Raw genomic sequence first — 14141 nt, 5'->3', positions numbered from 1 at the left:
AATATCTAGGTATGATCATGTATATAGGCATCACGTCTGAGACAAGTGGACCGACTCCTGCCTGCATCTACTACTATTACTCCACTCATCGACCGCTATCCAACATACATCTAGAGTATTAAGTTAAAAACAGAGTAACGCCTTAAGCAAGATGACATGATGTAGAGGGATAGACTCATGCAATATGAAGAAAACCCCATCTTGTTATCCTCGATGGCAACAATACAATACGTGACTTGCTGCACTTACTGTCACCGGGAAAGGACACCGCAAGATTGAACCCAAAGCTAAGCACTTCTCCCATTGCAAGAAAGATCAATCTAGTAGGCCAAACCAAAATGATAATTCGAAGAGACTTGCAAAGATAACCAATCATACATAAAAGAATTCATAGAAGATTCAAATATTATTCATAGATAGACTTGATCATAAACCCACAATTCATCATTCTCAACAAACACACCGCAAAAAGAAGATTACATCGAATAGATCTCCACAAGAGAGGGGGAGACCATTGTAGAAGCCATCTAGCTACTAACTATGGACCCGTAGGTCTGAGGTAAACTACTCACACTTCATCGGAGGGGCTATGGTGTTGATGAAGAAGCCCTCCGTGATCGATGCCCCCTCCGATGGAGCTCCGGAACAGGCCCCAAGATGGGATTTCATGGATACAGAAAGTTATGGCGGTGGAATTAGGGTTTTGGCTCCGTATCTGATTGTTTGGGGGTACGTGCGTATATATAGGAGGAAGAAGTACGTCGGTGGAGCAACATGGGGCCCACGAGGGTGGAGGGCGCGCCTGGGGGGGGGGTAGGCGCGCCCCCTACCTCGTGGCCTCCTGTTAGGTGTCTTGATGTAGGGTCCAAGTCTTCTGAGTTGTATTCGATGAGAAAATCACGTTCCCGAAGGTTCCATTCCGTTTGGACTCCGTTTGATATTCCTTTTCTTCGAAACCCTAAAACAGGCAAAAAACAGCAATTCTGGGCTGGGCCTCCGGTTAATAGGTTAGTCCCAAAAATAATATAAAAGTGGACAATAAAGCCCAATAATGTCCAAAACAGTAGATAATATAGCATGGAGCAATCAAAAATTATAGATACGTAGGAGACGTATCATGCAGCCACTGGACAAGTTGTCAGTACAGTACTCACGGTCGAGCGAGAGGAAGAAGGAAAAGCCTATAAAGTTCAGCGCCCAGTATATTATGTTTCTGAAGTTCTAACTCCGTCGAAACAAAGATATCCACATTATCAGAAGCTTGTTTATGGGATTTAGATGACCACGATGAAGGTTGCACGCTATTTCTCCGATCATTCCATTACAGTCATCAGCGACGCCCCATTATCATAGATTCTGAACAACAGAGATGCAACTGGTCGAGTGGCAAAGTGGGCGATTGAACTCCTTCCCCTGGACATCAAATTTGAGGCAAAGAAAGCTATCAAGTCCCAAGCAATAGCTGATTTCCTTGCCGAGTGGATCGAACAGCAACTTCCGGCCCAAATTCACTCGGAGCATTGGACCATGTTCTTCGATGGGTCCAAGATGCTGAATGGTTCCGGTGCTGGGGTGGTGTTGGTATCCCCCCCGTGGTGACAAACTCAGTTATGTTCTCCAGATTCACTTTGACTCCTCCAACAATGAAGCTGAATATGAGGCACGTCTGTACGGGTTGCGTATGGCCATTTCACTCGGCGTCCGTCGCCTCATGGTCTATGGCGACTCGGATTTAGTGGTTAATCAGGTGATGAAGGAGTGGGATGTCAGAAGCCCAGCTATGACTGATTATTGCAATGCAATGAGAAAGTTAGAAAAGAGGTTTGAGGGGTTAGAGCTCCATCACATCCCTCGACTGAAAAATCAAGCAACCGATGATCTGGCAAAGATAGGGTCCAAAAGGGAAGCCATTCCCATCAATGTGTTCCGGGAGCATATTCATACACCTTCAGTTCAAGAAGATCCCTTCACTGAAGTGCCCCCGCAGCCGAAGAGTGCCATCGATCCGACTGAAATCGAGGTTCCAACCGTGGTTGATTTGATTATGGAAGTTTTGCTCATTACCCCTGATTGGACAGTACCATATATCGCGTACATTCTTAGAAAGGAACTCCCAGAGGACGAAGAAGAGGCTCGATAGATCGTCCGTCGGTCTAAAGCCTTTACTGTGATAAGAGGACAGTTGTTCAGAGAAAGTGTGACTGGAGTTTGCCAGAAATGCATAACACCTGAAGAAGGTCGAGTGATCCTCAATGACATCCACTCGGGGACCTGTGGTCATCATGCGTCCTCTCAGACCATTGTGGCCAAAGCATACCGAGCGGGATTTTACTGGCCACGGGCAAATGATATGGCAAAAGAAATAGTCGACAAATGTGAAGGTTGCCAGTTTTACTCCAACATGTCTCACAAGCCTGCGTCGGCCCTGAAGACCATCCCACTCATCTGGCCTTTTGCTGTTTGGGGATTGGATATGGTTGGACCTCTAAGGACTGGTAGGTGTGGATTCACTCATGTGCTTGTAGCAGTCGACAAGTTCACCAAGTGGATTGAAGCCAAGCCTATCAAGAATCTTGAAGCCAGTACTGCTGTCAGCTTCATCAGAGAGTAAACATTCAGATATAGTGTTCCACAAAACATCATCACTAACAATGGGTCAAACTTCGATTCTGATGAGTTCATAACTTTCTGTGCTCCCCAAGGTACTCGAGTCGACTATGCCTCAGTCGCCCACCCCATGTAGCGACCAGACCTCAAACGGTCTGATCTCTGTGCTCAGGTGTCATCCCTGGATCACTAATGCTGACACCACACAGTACTCGGAGGATTTATAACAGAGTAGCAATCACACACTTATTACATTGAGTGTCTCAATAGAGAACTTATTACAATAAATATGGCTTAAGGCCATCTAATAACGATAACAACGGAAGGCTTGGAAGATAAGTGAGTCCATCAACTCCAACGGCATCACTGAGTATAGAACCATGACCTAAAAACTCCTTAATCGTTGTCTGAAAAGTCTGCAACATTAATGTTGCAGCCCGAAATGGGTCAGCACATGGAATATGCTGGCAAAGTAACACATAGAGAGTAATGGAATGAAACAGCCATACTATATGCATATTTGGCTGGTGGAAAACTCTATGGTTACAGTTTTGCGTAAAGCCAATTTTTCCCTACTACAAAGGAATAAATTTTATTTAACTATCATGGTAGTTGTTAAACATTGAGAATGGTTGACAGCATTCTCAATCCCAATTAAGCATCATCATTAAACAAAACCCAACAAAATTAATTTAGAGTAACATCTTGAGATTCACATGATAATCCAAGTACTAAATACTCAAGATGTCCATAACCGGGGACACGGCTAACCATGATTAGTTTATACACCCTGCAGAGGTTTGCGCACTTTTCCCCACAAGACTCGATCGCCTCCGTTTGGTTTCTCGCACTACATGGTGTTTAAGAAACGGATGACCGAGACATAGTCTTTCAGAAGCGCTAGCACCTTATGATGGATAGACCGTTACACCTACTTTCCCCTACATCTGCTAGTCTACCCTGTAAGAGTTCGCACGACTTAATCAACTATGCTAGAGCCCATAATAGCTTGTGGCTGCACACAGAAGTTTCTAGTATGAAAAATCTCATGACCCCTTTGGGCCTGGGTGGCGGTCCATAAAGAAAAACAGGCAATCCCAGAATATCCAGGTACCTTAATCCACCCAGATGTGTGTTTAAGTTGCCACCTTAGATAAACCATTAATTAACAAACTCACATCTGTCATGGAATTCACTCACCCAATCCACGTCTACTAGCATAGCATAGCAATAGTAAGCAAATGTAGAAGTAACTCCCAAAGGTTTGATAATATAACAGGTAATAGGTACTACCTCAACTACTTCCCATCCCACAATTTAATTAGATCCTAATCATGCAATGTTTGAGGATTGATCTAATGCAATAAAACTGGGTAGTAGGAGGTATGATCAAAGTGTTACTTGCCTTGCTGATGATCCGCGAAACCTAGAGATTCGAAGTAACAGGCGGCACACTCCAGGTATTCTATCGCAGACAAACAAACAAGCATACAATAAGTATTCATCTAATGCACAGGTAAAACTCAAATAAGAGATCTAACCAGAAAGTTCAACTTAAGAACTCCGGTTGGCAAAAAGAATCAAATCAAACGAAGCAACGAAAGTCAAACGGCAAAAGAAACAGGCTTCGTTTACTATTCTGGATCTAGGCAATTTTTACAGTGGCAAAACTTGTTTAAGTTGGTTAAACGGTTAGAGGGTTTCGAGACAAAACTCCAGGCGCTTGAATTGCCTGATTCCGATAACCGAGCGAAAAGTTATACTAAAACGAAAATCGGATCAGGAATCGCGATCAGAAAAACGCGGATTTAATCCGAGAAAAAGAAAAACGACGAAAGTTTGCTAGAACGAACGAGCGGACGAACACTCGCTAATTAAATAAATTAGAAAAACCGATCTATTTAAAAAAACTGAAACTAAAAAAAACCGCGACTCTTTTTAAAAAAAACGGCAGCGAAAACGAGGTTGACCTGGGTCCGGCGGCGGCGGCTCCGGCGGCGGGCGGCGGCGGCTATGATTTTCGGGCACGGTGGGCTGGGGCGGCTCGGGGCGGCGCTATTTAAAGGCTGCCCCCGGGCGGTGTCCCGCTCGGATACGCCCCGAAGTCGGTTCGCGTTTTTTTAATTATTCCACGCAGAAAAACAAATAAAAGAAATACTAAACGGACTCCAAAAATCCCGAAATAATTTTTCTCGGGCTTCTAAAATCATGCCGCACAAGGTGAACATTTATTTGGGGCCTAAATGCAATTTTGAAAAGTGCACATTTTTCCTAAATTCAAATAAAATACCGAAAAACTCCGAAATAAAATCTTGTTTGATTTTATTATTAAATCCTAAATATATCATTATTTTGGGAAAGTCATTTTATTCCATCTCTCATATTTTTGTAATAGAAATAATTGATGATAAAATAATTAAAATCAAATGATCCTATTCACAAAATTTGAGAAAACTCAAATATGAAAATAATGAATTCCCCAACTCTCTCCGTGGGTCCTTGAGTTGCGTAGAAATTTCTAGGATTAAACCAAAAGCAAATAAAATAAGATATGCATTGATGATCTAATGTATAACATTTCAAATTGAAAATTTGGGATGTTACAAACCTACCCCCTTAAGATGAATCTCGCCCTCGAGATTCAGGTTGGCTAGAAAATAGGTGAGGGTGGTCCTTGAGCAAATCTTCCTCTCGCTCCCAGGTGGCTTCATCCTCCGTGTGGTGGCTCCACTGAACCTTACAAAACTTGATAACCTTTCTGCGGGTGACTCAGCTAGCAAACTCGAGAATCTTAACAGGTTTCTCCTCATAGGTCAAATCACTGTCCAACAGAATTGCTTCCAGTGGTACCGTATCTCTCAGCGGTATGTCAGCCATCTCCGCGTGGCACTTCTTTAACTGGGAAACGTGGAACACATCATGAACTCCTGACAATCCTTCAGGCAATTCCAACTTGTAGGCCACTTCTCCCATACGTTCCAATACTCGGTATGGTCCTACAAATCGTGGCGCTAACTTTCCCTTAACACCAAAGCGCTTTGTTCCTCGAAGTGGGGATACTCGAAGATAAGCTCTATCTCCAGCTTCGTAAACTGTCTCCTTGCATTTAGAATCTGCATAACTCTTTTTCCTGGATTGAGCTATCTTGAGCCTATCACGAATCAATTTCACCTTCTGTCAGACTCCTTAATCAAGTCAGGTCCAAACAACTGACGGTCTCCAACTTCATCCCACGACAAGGATGTCCTGCACCTCCTTTCGTACAAGGCTTCGAAAGGGGCCATCTTCAAACTGGTTTGATAGCTGTTGTTGTAAGAGAACTCTGCATACGGCAAATTCTCGTCTCAACTAGATCCATAATCTAGCGCACAAGCTCTTAGCATGTCCTCCAAAATCTGATTGACTCTCTCGGTCTGTCCATCTGTCTGTGGATGAAAAGTTGTGCTGAACTTTAACCTGGTACCCAAAGTTTCATGCAACTGATTCCAGAACTTTGAGGTAAACTGGGTTCCTCTATCTGATACAATGCTCCTTGGAACTCCATGTAAGCATACAATCCTGGTCATGTATATCTTGGCCAGCTTCGCACTGGTATAAGTGGTCTTTACCGGGATGAAATGAGCTACTTTCGTCAACTGATCAACTACAACCCAAATCGAGTCATAGACTGAACGAGTCCTGGGTAATCCCGTGATAAAATCCATGCCTAACTTATCCCACTTCCATTTGGGTATCGACAATGGTTGTAGCAATCCCGCTGGCTTCTGATGCTCTGCCTTTACTCTCTGACATACATCACAAACTGCTACATACTCCGCAATATCTTTCTTCATTCCAGTCCACCAGAAAATATCCTTCAAATCCAAATACATCTTGGTATTTCCTGGGTGAATCGAATATGGTGAATCGTGTGCCTCTTGCAGAATCAACTTCCTGATCTCCGGGTCATTGGGCACATAAACACGGTCTTCAAACCATAGGGTGTCGTGCTCATCCTCACGAAATCCTTTAGCCTTTCCTTCGCTTATTTTATCCTTTATAGAGGCAATCTCCTTGTCAGTCTTCTGAGCTTCTCTGATTCTATCCATCAAAGTTGACTGAATCTCCAATGCTGCTACATAGCCTCTCGGAACTATTTCCAAACATAGTTCACGAAGATTTTCGGCTAACTCCCTTGGTATTTCTCCCGTCATTAGTGTATTGACATGGCTTTTGCGGCTCAATGCGTCAGCTACTACATTAGCTTTTCCGGGATGGTAATGCAATCTCATATCATAATCCTTGATGAGCTCCAACCATCTCCTTTGTCTGAGGTTTAACTCCTTCTGCGTGAAAATGTACTTCAAACTCTTGTGATCCGTGTACACCTCACAATGATTTCCAATGAGGAAATGTCTCCATGTTTTTAATGCATGCACTACGGCTGCTAACTCCAAATCATGCATAGTATAATTCAACTCATGAGGCTTAAGTTGTCTTGAGGCATATGAAACAACTCTCCCTTCTTGCATAAGCACTGCTCCAAGTCCTCGACGTGAAGCGTCGCAGTACACCTCATAGTCCTTGGTCTGGTCTGGCAAAATCAACACTGGTGAAGTAACCAAGCGTTTCTTCAACTCCTGGAAACTAGCCTCACACTCCTCGGTCCATATGAACTTGGTATCCTTTTTCAACAACTCCGTCATAGGCTTTGCAATCTTTGAGAAATTCTCAATAAATCTCCGGTAGTATCCTGCGAGTCCAAGGAAACTCCGAATCTCTCCAACTGTTGTTGGTGCCTCCCAATTTGTCACGGTATCAACCTTAGTGGGATCTACTGCTATACCTTCTCCGGATATAACGTGTCCAAGGAATCCTACTTCCTTCAACCAAAACTCACATTTGCTGAACTTGGCATACAACTGATGTTCTCTGAGCTTCTCAAGTACCAATCGCAAATGCTCCTTATGCTCCTCTTCACTTTTTGAGTAAACCAGAATATCATCAATGAACACCACGACGAACTTATCCAAGAACTCCATAAACACTTTGTTCATCATGTTCATAAAATAGGAAGGTGCGTTAGTCAGACCAAATGACATAACAGTATACTCGTACAGCCCATAACTGGTGGTAAAAGCTGTCTTAGGTATATCCTGTTCTCGAATCTTCAACTGGTGGTATCCTGATCGCAGATCGATCTTGGAAAATACCTTAGCTCCTTGCAATCGATCAAACAGATCATTGATCATTGGTAGTGGGTACTTGTTCTTGATCGTTACTTCATTCAATCCTCGATAATCAACAACCATCCTTAACGATCCATCCTTTTTCTCCACTAGAAGTACTGGCGATCCCCAAGGCGAAGAACTTGGGTGAATATATCCCTTATCTAATAACTCCTTAATCTGCTTCTTAATCTCCACCAAATCCTTTGCAGGCATCCTGTATGGTCTCTTCGATATTGGCCCTGTGCCTGGCAATAGCTCAATCAAAAACTCAATGTCTCTATCCGGTGGCATGCCTGGCAACTCTTCTGGAAATACTTCAGGGAAATCCCTTACCACTGGTACTTCCTCCTGCACAACTCCTGTTAAACAATTTACTTGAGTCCCTTTTGGCACATGTCGGGATACATACTTGATCCTTCTCCCTTCTGGGGTGGTAAGAAAAATTGTCTTACTGGCACAATCGATGTTTCCTCTGTACATCGACAGCCAATCCATACCCAGAATTACATCCAATCCTTGTGATTCCAAAATGATTAAATCCGAGGGAAACATATGCCTACCTATACTCAATGTCACTTGAAAACATCCTTGACTGGCCATATACTCCGCTCCTGGTGAGCTTACTAGCATAGGTGTTCTAAGAACCTTAGTGGGCAGGTTATACTTATCCACAAATCCCCTTGATATGTATGACGGCGATGCACCGGTATCAAAAAGAACGAGTGCAGTAAATGACTTAACCAAAACATACCGATTACGGCATCCGGCTGCTCTTAAACCTCCTCCACGTTAACGTGGTTCACCTGTCCCCTGTTGAAAGGGTTTAGCTTCTTCCCAGAGCTTTCATTGCCATTTTGGCCTTCAGGACATTCATTGGCATAATGTCTGGTCTTCTGGCACTTAAAGCAAGTGACTTGGCTTAGGTCTTTCTTGGCGGGGGTTGATGGGTTGGTACGGTTCTGGCCGTTGCTTCCTCCATTGCCATTACCATTCTTGGTGCCATTGTGATTGTGCGAGCTACCTCCTCCATGGGTATGCTGAAAATGTCCTCCCGATCTAGGGGTAAAACGTGGCTTCTGCTGAGCTCCAGAATTACACTTCCCTTTTCCATACTTCCTCTTGCGGTTCTCAATTTGCTGCTGCTTGCCTACAATCATAAGAACACGATCTACCAACTCCTAGTAGTTGTTGAAGGTTGCTATCATCAACTGCATGCTTAACTCATCATTCAGTCCTTCTAGAAACTTCTCCTGCTTAGCTGCATCCGTAGCAATGTCATCTTGGGCATAACGTGTTAATTTTACTAAAGTCCTCCACATACTGGCCAACTGTCCGTCCTCCTTGGTGCAAGTTGCGAAACTCTCGCTTCTTCATGGCCATAGCTCCTGCTGAAACATGGGCAGTACAAAAAGCCTGCTGAAACTGGTCCCACGTGACAGTGTCGACAGGGAAAGTGGCTGTGAAATTCTCCCACCATGATGCTGCGGGTCCTTCAAGCTGATGTGCGACAAACTTCACCTTCTCCGCATCTGTGCATCCTGCTGTGGTCAACTCTCTAGCTGTCTTGCGGAGCCAATCATTTACTACTATCGGCTCGGTGCTACTGGAAAACACCGGCGGATTCAGCCTAAGAAAACAGGCTAAGTGATCAACAGGTGGTGGTGGTGGTGGTGGGTTGTTGTTGTTGTTCCCCTGATTCTGATTCTGGACTAGCAACTGCATCAATGTGTTCTGATGCTGGATCAACTGGGTGAGCTCCGGTGGAAAGGTAAATCCGGGGTCACGTCTCGGCAGCATCTGAGGTTTTAGAAAAGATGAGATTTAAGAATAGAGGGGGTCTAAAGAGAAAACGCTACCCATATGCACATGAGGCGAAAGCAAACAATTCACTTCATTCAATCAAACAAGGGCATACAAACGATCTAACTATCGCAAAAGTGCTCGGACTACTGTATTTACATGGTGGACTACTACTACTGATGAGGTGGTCTACTAGAAATATTCTTCGGTTGCAGACTCCATGATATCCGCTCCGGCTTCATCAACATAGTCATCATCGCTATCATCTGGGTCCGAGTCGGTGTCGTCGATGATGATGTAGTCTTCTGGGCGAATCTCCTTGGGTTCTTCGTCTTCTTCTACTGGTGTAGGGCCTCCCATAAATATTCCGATCTTCTTGATCAGATCGTCATTATTTTCCACCAATACTTTGATTTCCTCTTCGAAATCTTCACGTGTAGCCTTGAGTTCTTCCTCCAGTTCCTTGATTGTTATCCTTGCCTTCTTCAGGTCTATCATGTCGACGCACATCTGGTTCTCCTGTCATCGAATGTGCTGGTTTAATTCCTGGATAAAAGCTGCAATTGATCTATCCTTTCTGGTGCTGATCATCTCCCAGTGCTCATCTCGGCGCCCACAAATCTGGTAGATAGTATCCTTGAGATCATTGCGGTAGACTTCTCCAATGCGTCCCATGGCGATGTGAGCTGCCATGCTCTTTCCTAGACTCCAAGTTGGTGCATCAAAAGAAAACTCTATGGCTCAGTGACTGGCATGAACGTCCTTCCTGGAACTTGAACTTGAATCATCCAGCGCTCTTCTTCAGGTAAAGTGGCGTTGTAGGTTCCGGTAAAGCTTGGTACTCCTATGTTCAGGTATCTAGTGACTTCCTTCAAGTGACGTCCAAAGGGTGTATCGTCATCCGGTTGCGTGAACTTGTTCCTTGCATCCGCCATCCTAAAGAATAGAAAAGAGGAGAGGTCAGAAGAGAAGAGAGTGAATAGTGTTCTAGGTCTTTAGCTTAGTGGTCGTGTCCTACAGTCAGCGTATGCTCTGATACCATCTCTGTAGCGACCAGACCTCAAACGGCCTGATCTCTGTGCTCAGGTGTCATCCCTGGATCAGTAATGCTGACACCACACAGTACTCGGAGGATTTATAACAGAGTAGCAATCACACACATATTACATCGAGTGTCTCAGTAGAGAACTTATTACAATAAATATGGCTTAAGGCCATCTAATAACGATAACAGCAGAAGGCTTGGAAGATAAGTGAGTCCATCAACTCCAACGGCATCACTGAGTATAGAACCACGACCTAAAAACTCCTTAATCGTCGTCTGAAAAGTCTGCAACTTTAACGTTGCAGCCTGAAACGGGTCAGCACATGGAATATGCTGGCAAAGTAACACATAGAGAGTAATGGAATGAAACAGTTATACTATATGCATATTTGGCTGGTGGAAAGCTCTATGGTTACAGTTTTGCGTAAAGCCAATTTTTCCCTACTACAAAGGAATAAATTTTATTTAACTATCATGGTAGTTGTTAAACATTGAGAATGGTTGACAACATTCTCAATCCCAATTAAGCATCATCATTAAACAAAACCCAACAAAATTAATTTAGAGTAACATCTTGAGATTCACATGATAATCCAAGTACTAAATACTCAAGATGTCCATAACCGGGGACACGTCTAACCATGATTAGTTTATACACTCTGCAGAGGTTTGCGCACTTTTCCTCACAAGACTCGATCGCCTCCGTTTGGTTTCTCGCACTACATGGTGTTTGAGAAATGGATGACCGAGACATAGTCTTTCAGAAGCGCTAGCACCTTACGATGGATAGACCGTTGCACCTACTTTCCCCTACATCTGCTAGTCTACCCTATAAGAGTTCGCACGACTTAATCAACTATGCTAGAGCCCATAATAGCTTGTGGCTGCACACGGAAGTTTCTAGTATGAAAAATCTCATGATCCCTTTGGGCCTGGGTGGCGGTTCATAAAATACCCAGGTACCTCAATCCACCCAGATGTGTGTTTAAGTTGCCACCTTAGATAAACCATTAATTAACAAACTCACATCTGTCATGGAATTCACTCACCCAATCCACGTCTACTAGCATAGCATAGCAATAGTAAGCAAACGTAGAAGTAACTCCCAAAGGTTTGATAATATAACAGGTAATAGGTACTACCTCAACTACTTCCCATCCCACAATTTAATTAGATCCTAATCATGCAATGTTTGAGGATTATCTAATGCAATAAAACTGGGTAGTAGGAGGTATGATCAAAGTGTTACTTGCCTTGCTGATGATCCGCGAAACCTAGAGATTCGAAGTAACAGGCGGCGCACTCCGGGTATTCTATCGCAGACAAACAAACAAGCATACAATAAGTATTCATCTAATACACAGGTAAAACTCAAATAAGAGATCTAACCAGAAAGTTCAACTTAAGAAGTCCGGTTGGCAAAAAGAATCAAATCAAACGAAGCAACGAAAGTCAAACGGCAAAAGAAACAGGCTTCGTTTACTATTCTGGATCTAGGGCAATTTTTACAGTGGAAAAACTTGTTTAAGTTGGTTAAACAGTTAGAGGGTTTCGAGATGAAACTCCAGGCGCCTGAATCGCCTGATTCCGATAACCGAGCAAAAAGTTATACTAAAACGAAAGTCGGATCAGGAATCGCGATCAGAAAAATCGCGGATTTAATCCGAGAAAAAGAAAAACGACGAACGTTCGCTAGAACGTACGAACGGACGAACGCTCGCTTATTAAATAGATTGGAAAAACCGATCTATTTCAAAAACCGAAACTAAAAAAAACCGCGATTTTTTTAACCGCGACTCTTTTTTTTTAAAACGGCGGTGAAAACGAGGTTGACCTGGGTCCGGCGGCGACTCCGGTGGCGGGCGGCGGCGACGGCGGCTCTGATTTTCGGGCGCGGTGGGCTCGGGGCGGCGCTATTTAAAGGCTGCCCCCGGGCGGTGTCCCGCTCGGATACGACCCGAAGTCGGTTCGCGTTTTTTTAATTATTCCGCGCAGAAAAACAAATAAAAGAAATACTAAACAGACTCCAAAAATCCCGAAATAATTTTTCCCGGGCTTCTAAAATCAAGCCGCACAACGTGAACATTTATTTGGGGCCTAAATGCAATTTTGAAAAATGCGCATTTTCCTAAATTCAAATAAAATACAGAAAAACTCTGAAATAAAATCTTGTTTGATTTTATTATTAAATCCTCAATATTTATTTATTTTGGGAAAGTCATTTTATTCCCTCTCTCATATTTTTGTAATAGAAATAATTAATGATAAAATAATTAAAATCAAACGATCCTATTCGCAAAATTTGAGAAAACTCAAATATGAAAATAATGAATTCCCCAACTCTCTCCGTGGGTCCTTGAGTTGCGTAGAAATTTCTAGGATCAAACCAAAAGCAAATAAAATATGATATGCATTGATGATCTAATGTATAACATTCCAAATTGAAAATTTGGGATGTTACACCCTAGTCGAATGGGCAAGCTGAAAGAGCAAATGGATTGATTCTCAAAGGACTGAAACCCCGACTGATGTGTGACCTCAAACACGCTGCAGGAGCCTGGGTAGATGAACTTCCATCAGTATTGTGGGGATTGAGGACAACTCCCAATCAGTCGACTGGCAGAACCCCCTTTTTCTTGGTTTATGGAGCCGAAGCTGTACTTCCGAGTGACTTGCTCCACAATGCGCCCGAGTCGAGCTTTTCTCAGAACAAGAAGCAGAACAGGCACGACAAGATGCAGTTGATCTTCTGGAAGAAGAAAGAGAGATGGCCTTGATCCGATCAACCATCTATCAGCAAGACATGTGTCGATTCCATGCCAGAAATGTGAGGGGTTGAGCATTTTAAGAGGGAGACTTGGTTCTCCGAGTGGATCAGCAGAAACCACACAAGCTTGCTCCTGCCTGGGAAGGCCCCTTCGTTGTCACCAGAGTGCTCCACAATGGAGCGTATCACCTCTACAACATCGAGCACAAGAAAGACAAGCCGCGAGCTTGGAATGCGGAGCTGCTCCGCCCCTTTTATACTTAAGCACTCAGTCTATTGGGATGTAATAAGAAGCACCTTTGTAGTTTGTTTATCAAAGACAAGAGTTTTTAAAGTCTTCTAAAATGATTGTCGATTGCTTACTCTTGTTTCTGAAATCACCCAGTGGGTGGCTTAGTTGTGAATCCGTTTCGCCTAAGTTTAAAAAACCCTACCAAGTGATGAGCAAGCCTCTCACTCGGTGGCTTAGCTGCGAATCCATTTCGCCTAAGTTGAAAAAAAATCCCACCGAGTGATGAGCAAGCCTCTCACTTGGGGGCTTAGCTGCAGTCTAATACTCGCCTAAGTTGAAAAAATCCTACCGAGTGATGAGCAAGCCTATCACTCGGGGGCTTAGCTGCAGTCCAGTACTCGCCTAAGTTGAAAAAATCCTACCGAGTGATGAGCAAGCCTCTCACTCGGGGGCTTAGCTGCAGTCCAGTACTCGCCTAAG

The sequence above is a fragment of the Triticum dicoccoides genome, chromosome 5A (genome assembly GCF_002162155.2).
Source record: "Triticum dicoccoides isolate Atlit2015 ecotype Zavitan chromosome 5A, WEW_v2.0, whole genome shotgun sequence".
Classification (NCBI taxonomy): domain Eukaryota; kingdom Viridiplantae; phylum Streptophyta; class Magnoliopsida; order Poales; family Poaceae; genus Triticum; species Triticum dicoccoides.
The sequence above is the reverse complement of the archived record's forward strand: the minus strand, read 5'-3'. Positions refer to the sequence as shown.